Here is a 7,925-nt window from a genome sequence, read left to right as displayed (position 1 = left end):
GTGATTTTGCTTTGCTAACCTGATGATTCCTTAGGCACATGGCAGAATTATCTTAGAGATATCATTTGGTGAGGTAGTCTGTTCAAGGCCACTAGCTTTTCTCACATATTGCTTTGCCAATAAAACTTGCTAGTGAGGGAGCATTTAATTTCTTAAATTTCTGATTTCCAAAGAGAGGACAGATTTTCAAATGTAAAAATCCATTGGGTTTTCTTATGATTAAATGGCAAACAAGATGAATTAATTATCCCTCCTCAGATGGAGCTTCCATCTCAATAAGGTTTTTATTTTTTTTTAGTCTCATATTAGTTAAACCATAAGGTTTTAAAGATAGATGTTTCTCTTTAGGATTGGGTATTAACAAGCTTCAGCTGTTTAAATAAGTTAGCTGAGGAGAAAAGACATTCTCAAAACCTTTCTGTTTACTTGTAAATATGTCTTCTTTCATATTAAAACATCAATCAAGTATTTGTCTTTACCTCCTCATATACTCAATGGAAGGCTATGTAGCTTCCTTTTACTTCAGTACAAAGTATACTGGTCCTCTAATTTGTATGCCACTTTCATTGCAGATTTGAGAGAATGCTTACTTCAATGACAGAATGACTAAGCAAATTAATTCAATGCCTTTCTTTGAAACTCTATGAATCATAAAATGTATGAAATTAAAGAATTGGAAACCTTTTCTATTATTATTTTTTTTTCCCTTCTGCATTCCTTCCCATTGGTATGACTATCATATTGCATTTGTACACCTTTTTAATGCCAAATAACTTTCTGGACTGCTTGTTGTTTTCTGAAGCTTTCTTGCCATCCTATATACAGCATTGAAATTACATTTTTGCTGACATTGGCTAGTGAATAGCTTACTCCAGATTTATGCCAGGAATGAAATAAACTAACAAAAAACAAAGAGTCACATGAATGATACCATATTATATTCATTCTCCAAAATATTGAAAGTGCTCTGTTCTTCTTCAGGTCTTTTTGTCAACAGGTGACAAAGATGGATCAACCAGTGCCACAGATCAGATCACTGGCAAAGCTGGGAAAACCTTGATACTCTGATTCCAAGACCAACAGTGTCTCTTTTGGACAGCATCATTGTTATTAGTAGTAAGAGAAACATCAGTATTGCTGTTCTGTTTTTATGTGATTTTATGTTTTTATGTAATCAACATCTGTGATTGGTGGTATGAACCACCATACACAGGGAATTCACAAAGTCACAACTCTCCTCTAGGAAAAACCAGCCAGAGAAAGAGAACAGCAGAGGAAGGATGAAGAGTGAGGCAGCAAAGACATTGTCACTCACTGTAGGGAAAAGACTGAGGCAAAAATTAAAGAAAACTGGGAAGTTATAACAGCGCAGAAAAAATAGGGGGGAAATGCAGTTGCTGTTCCTCCGATGGAATGTGGTCAACATGCCCGACTTCTCACACTCAGTGTATGTGAAGGGAGGGGTGAAACTGACAGTGCATCCGAGAGAAGAAACTGTGACCAAGCTCTGTTGAAATCATTGCAGAGGAGGAAACTCAGTGTTACTTTTTAGCTGATAAGCAGCTAATATGTATTAGCTGCCTATCAAGGGAGATAAAAAGAGATGTCTTGCTTTTGAACCAGAAACCAGGGTGAAATCACTCTCATCATCTATAATACTCATGCCCATCTCCATCCCAAGGTTACCTCAGATGTAATACTGATCCTACCTCCATCCCAAACCTACCTGTCTCCAGAGTATAAGCACCCCTCTCTGAGCGTGATGTATGCCTAGAGTCACTCAAGCTCCACCTCGACACAAAGAAATATTGTAAGAGTAAGTTAATAATTGTGAGAAGTTAGGGAAGACTCCATGATAACTGCCAGGATCAGTTGACAAGCTGAACATGTCTTCTCCCCCAGGGAGATTTCTATCGGGTAAGAATAATATTCTATGCATACTGAATTATTATCTCTAGCAAACATTTTTAGGGATTAGCGCTTATCAATACATTGCTTTGAATAAGTTTTTGCAGTCAAATACTATCACCAGCAATCTTTGGACCTTAACCTGTCACAATTCTCTATCATACTACTAATATTGTTCTGTAAATTGTTTGTGTAAGTCCTTCACGGGTGCTGGCAGTCCAGTGGGAACCTGGGAGGGGGTCTCTCTTGTGCTGGTGGTGTGTGTCCTTGAGCAGGTTAGCTGAACTGCCCCCCATTCCAGTGGACTGCTCAGTGCAGAGCAGTCCCTCCTTAATGGGATACTGACAAACTGGTTGGGCACAAGGATCTCAGCTTTCCTTAGGTCCTGACACACAAATCAAGCACAAGGGGTTTGAGGAAATCTCCCTTTTCATTCAGCATGGCCTCCTCATACCACCAGCCTTATCTATATTGCAGGTGAGGCCAGACTTCCAGACTGCCAGTCAGCCACAGCTTTGGTCTGTATTTGCTTTACCTCATCATGAATGCAAAACTGACAAGAAGGCAACATAAACCTTTTCAGTTTCTGAAGTTGTGTTTTTTGTAGTACACGAAGGCCAAACTAAAGTAAGACAACTCTTAATACACATGATGCTAATTGGCCAAATTAGACTGATTAGAATGAATGCTATTGACAGATGCCTCCTGGATTTCCATCTTGCTTTCAATTGTAGTCAATTGGATTTTCATCCATATTCACTACAGGAATTAAATTCAAAGAGCTTGTCCTTCCTGACATCTCTGCACACATCTACTTGTTCTCAGAAAGATAATAAGTACGGATTGTTGGTTACCTCTGTTTATTTCCAAGGAACAGTGGCTTCTGAATATTTAAGTAACTCCACATTTTATTGTAGCTGTTTGGATTAAAAGCCCTTCATGGGGGTGCTTTGTGTATGAGTCAAGTTTGTCTACATTAATCTCCGAGTCCCAATAAGGTATATTGACCTGCAACTAAGCTATAAAGAAAATCAGTGTCATATATACTATATTTTTCATGATCAGCTGTTACTAAGTATATTTTTTTCATATTATTTTGTTTTGTTGTCACATTCTAACTTCCACTGAAAGACAAATCAAGTCACAAACTATTAGAAAAGGAAGGGGAAAAAAACATGAACAAGTATCCAGACAGAATCAATAGCTGCATCAATATGTTGTATGTCCTATGAGAGCTTTATTCATGTGTTCCTCACATCTAGAACAGGAAAACTTAATTTTCTTGACCAATTGAAAATTTCTTATTAAGATTATAATTTATGTGAATTATCTCTCCCCTTAATAACTCTTTCTTTATATTTGAATAAGAAGATGAGGCCAGTCCAGGCCAGGCACTGCAGAGTGTTGGAAAATAGTATTCCACAGGATGGAAACATTCTTACCTGAAAGAAAATTGTACTCCAGTAGCAACTGGTAAAACATTATTTTTCGCATCATTAGATCATCTATGAAGCACTAAAAACGTCAGAAAAAGCTTGATACATTTAACCTTTTTTTTTTTTTTTTTTTTTTTTTTTGATACAGCCCTTTTCTATGATTTAACAAAATCTGAAGCATCAGCAAGACAAAATGTTTCAAAACAAGAAGATTATGGTTAATTTGGATTGTACATGCAGTCACTGAAGTCAGTAAAGCTCCTGATGATCCCACAGTCTAAGGAAAGTATAGTAATTTATTTTTGATAGCCTGAAAGTTCTGTATGTTATTTATTTTAATGAGAAACTGTTGTTTGTGTTTTGCTTTGATCTAGTTTTGTTCTCCAGGCAGTATTTTACCACTGGTGCTTCATCAAATGTAAACTTTTCCAAGCACTATGTATTTAGCGTGTGCACAGAAATGTTCTTTATGAGCAAGGGTACTATTCAGTACAGCAAAGTTATGTGTACTATGCTGACAGTAAGTATGGAGCTTATGCCATTAAAAAATTCTTATTAAGCTACTTGCATTGCCAATCTAAGAGATTGTGTCTTCCAAAATGGGAAAGTCAGTAGAAGAGATTGTGTAAAAAGAAAAGGTATCCAACTCAAAGCAACAATCCCCCAGCTTGATGATGTACATGATAATTTATCTGTCTCCCCTAACAATGTATAAATCTTGACACCTCTTGAAAGCCATAGGGCAATCTGCCAAACACTTCAACATGATCAAGATTTTGCCTAACATTTTGTAGGTGAATCAGTAAACACTTCTTTCTTCATAAAATTTCAACAGTCTGATGACAAAAAAAAGGGTGTTCTGATCATTAAGGAAATAGAAGGACATTAAAATTCAGACTGAATATTCTTGTCAGACTCAAATGGTCTAATGTGGCTTGAATATCTGGCTTGATACCACACTATCTTAATTTATTAGTAGTTAGTCCCAAAGAGAGGAAAAGCGATCAGTGTATGAGGAATACTAAGGCAGAGCAGTAATTAAAATGCTGCATTAAATGTCAGTGCACATAGGAGAGTTCTGCACTTGGGCTGTTTTACGTTGCAATTTTTCCTTCTTTTTCTGTGCACCAAGATGCTGATAGAAGTAGTTGTGGTGAAACTGGGTTAAAGGTAACAAACCTTGACAATTCTAAAATATGATTTCATGAAATGTGTAAAAATTGCTGATAGTAGTGCCAGAATATTTTAAGGTTTTAAGATTAAATCCATGTCATTATTTGAATGGTGTTAATGGCAGCTTAACTATGGAATTTGTGACTTTGTGTTTTAAGAAAAAGACAAATTAGTTTCAGTGCACTGTTGATCTTCTGTTTATCTTTTTCTTCATAGCTTCTTGACATCAAAGATAGGGAACATCTCAGGACTTTCTTTTTGCTATTAACAGTACAGGAAAAGGTGGGTTTGGAGTCAAAATAGAAGAAAAGTGAGGATATACATGGCCAATATGGTTTTGTCCAAAGAAGAACAAACCCCAAAAATTCAATGAAAAAGATCAGCTCGTTCAAACATAAGCATTTCAGCAAGAATACGAATTTTAACATTAACAAAAATGTAAAGAAACAAACCTCACCTCCCCCAAACCCCCAAACCACAACAACTTCACAGGTCTCAGGTAGAATGACCTAGGCAGTCAAGACATTTAGAAAAGAATATGTGACTAGAATGACAAGGCAAATGGTCTTTTGTCCTTTGTGAGGAAGAGACAAGACCTAATTACCTACTGTGTTCAACTTAGACTTCACATGGTTTTGCTTTGCTGGACAATGAAATTCTGGCTTTGATTGAGATACTGGTGAATAGAAGAAGAAAGTAAAATCCTTGATTTTTTTTTAGTGGTTCAGCATTCACCACAACAGGTTTATGACCTTAGTCAATAATCTAAATATTAGACTTCATTTAACCTTTCATCATTTCTAGGAATAGGAATTTCAATCTGATACCATATCTTTAAAAAATTCACAGAAATCACAGTCCTTGCAACATTTGGAACAGCTTTTAAACTAATTTGGGAAAAAATATGACACCAATTTGCTTTCATCGTAGGAGCAATATTAAAAGTTTTGTCTGAGTGTAAATTGTATTTTTCTACCTCAATCATTGATGGGGACAAAAAAGTTTTTGAGGGTAGGATTATTTTTTCCAGATACTCTCTGATTAATAAAAGGTATTTTAAAAGAAATGATTTGGGAGTGTAATACTTAAATATACATATAATTTTAGAAAATATGTGTTCACGTATGAGGAGTGTTAGCAGCACACCACTGTGGCTTCAAATGAAAATTTCATCTTATTTCCAGAAAATTCTTTTGCTGGTTTCTTCTTTCACTGTGTTTGATTAGATACATAATGCTTCACATAAAGATTCCATTACAATCTTGTGTCATATAATGACAAGGTAAATCAAGTTTTTTCAGCCAATATATTTCTGTAGGCTATTGTATGGTTTCACAGATTTTATGTGCCATAGGGAAAGACTTTTTCTTTCTTTTAGGAGAAAAGCTAAATTATAGTAACAAACTACAGCCTATGTTATGTAGATTTATTTTCACTCCCTTCATGCAGAAAATAGATTATATTGTATACTGAGATTCCCCTAGCTCAAAAACCAAAAGTTAAGGAAGAAATCTATAAAAAAAAAATCAGTGAAAAATATGATGCATTTTTAACTGCATTAAAAATGAACTGAAGAATAATTCTTGGTGTGAAAGGAATCATTCTGGGGTGAAAATATAGGATGAATTTAGGATGTATCTGAGAAACTTTGATGTAGGTCTGGCAAACTTAAGGATGGCATAGTTAAGAAAACAATTTGTAGAGCTCTTGGCATCTTGTTTCTGTCAAATAAATAAAGTGACATTTCTATCTTTAGCAATTCACTTTTAGAGTCACAGAACAGTAAAAATATATTTGACCCCTTCTATCACTAATGAGGTGAAGACAATGATGCCTCAAATAGGTATTATTCTACACAGATTCCAAAGTACACAAAAAACCTGAATGCAAAAAATTAAAATCAGTCACATGATGGACTACAACCAAGAATTTACTACTAGGTTCGATATAGGTAATCGTGTTCACCTTTCAAATCTTTAAGGACCTTAAAAGCCGATGTAATTGTACGCTTTATTTATATTTATTTTCTTTTCAGAATGACACTATGACTTTCCTTGATATCATACAAGAGTATTTTTCCATAAAAATAAGATGCTGTAATTATTTTATTGTGTAGCATGTTTTCATTCAAAATCTCTGAAGGAAAAAAATGATAGGAAACATTTTTTATTAATTATTGCTAGCACCTGAAGGGTAAACAGGGAAAAAAATTAAGAAACAACCTTAAATGAAATGGGATATTTCGATAAATCATCTCTCTCCCTTTCAAAACAACAAATAAAAGAAAGAGTAAAAAGGAAGTTGGATTTTTTTTTTGTTTCCTTAATTTTTAAAGAGTAGGAGAAATTTCAGTTGGTACCATCAAAGTTCATGAGTCCTATAGTGATTGTACTAAGCAACCACCAAAACTAGAAGGCTTAGGAAGGTCTGTGCTATGTCTTAGTTGGAAGAGCAAGTACACTAAGTTTTTTCTTTTGAATAAGGAATATATATCTGAGTGTCCATTGTCGCAATCTGTTGAATTCAGCAGATTTCACACTGGTCAAAACAGAGTAAGAAGTCTTTACCTTAAGTATTCAAACAGCTTAATTTTATGGAGGGGTGGGTATTTTAGTAGCAGTCTTAAAACTTTTCAAGATTCTTGGAAATCTCAATTTAAAATAAACCTATTCAATTGGCATATGGCAGAAGGAAAGACGTTATTCCACTGTAAGATGGGAGTGATTGCAATGTTAGACATACTTTTTTTAATCTAGGATTTGTGGCCTCTAGTTAGATACTGAAGCTCTTCAGAAAGTTAAATAAATAAATATGATTGGAAGTCTTTTTAAAGGGTTTTTCTAATTAATTTGCCCAAATAATTTCATTACCTTTCCAGGAAACAGAAAAAATATTTTGCATTTTATACTCTTTAGTTAATTGAACATACTTTATGCCATTCAGCTATGCAACATAAATAAGACTCAATGAAAGAATTTGAATCAGATTACAAACTGTAAAAACCCATAGTAGTGCTGACTTTTGGTGAGCATTATATAGTATATGTATTACACACACCCTTATGTATATACTGCATTAATCTGTCATCAAATATAAGGGATTTTCAACTTCCTCTCTTACTGCAACAACACAATCAGTAGGCAAGCGTGTAGAATGTAATAGCAAACTTAATCAAATTAGAACCGTGCAACAGAAAACATATATATGCAAGACTTTTTATGGTATCAGAATAAAGAATATTTTTTCCTGTAGAAAGCACATTAAAAAAAACCCTCCCTAGCACAGTTTCCCAACAGTGGAGGTTTCGGGGATTTTTACAGATACGGAAGGTAGAAAACCAAGGAAATTGGGCTGTTTACTCTAAACCACACGTAAATCTCCCGTGAATGTTATGTGGTAAAATCATCA

Source organism: Prinia subflava, chromosome 1, assembly GCF_021018805.1.
Source record: "Prinia subflava isolate CZ2003 ecotype Zambia chromosome 1, Cam_Psub_1.2, whole genome shotgun sequence".
Taxonomy (NCBI): domain Eukaryota; kingdom Metazoa; phylum Chordata; class Aves; order Passeriformes; family Cisticolidae; genus Prinia; species Prinia subflava.
The sequence above is the reverse complement of the archived record's forward strand: the minus strand, read 5'-3'. Positions refer to the sequence as shown.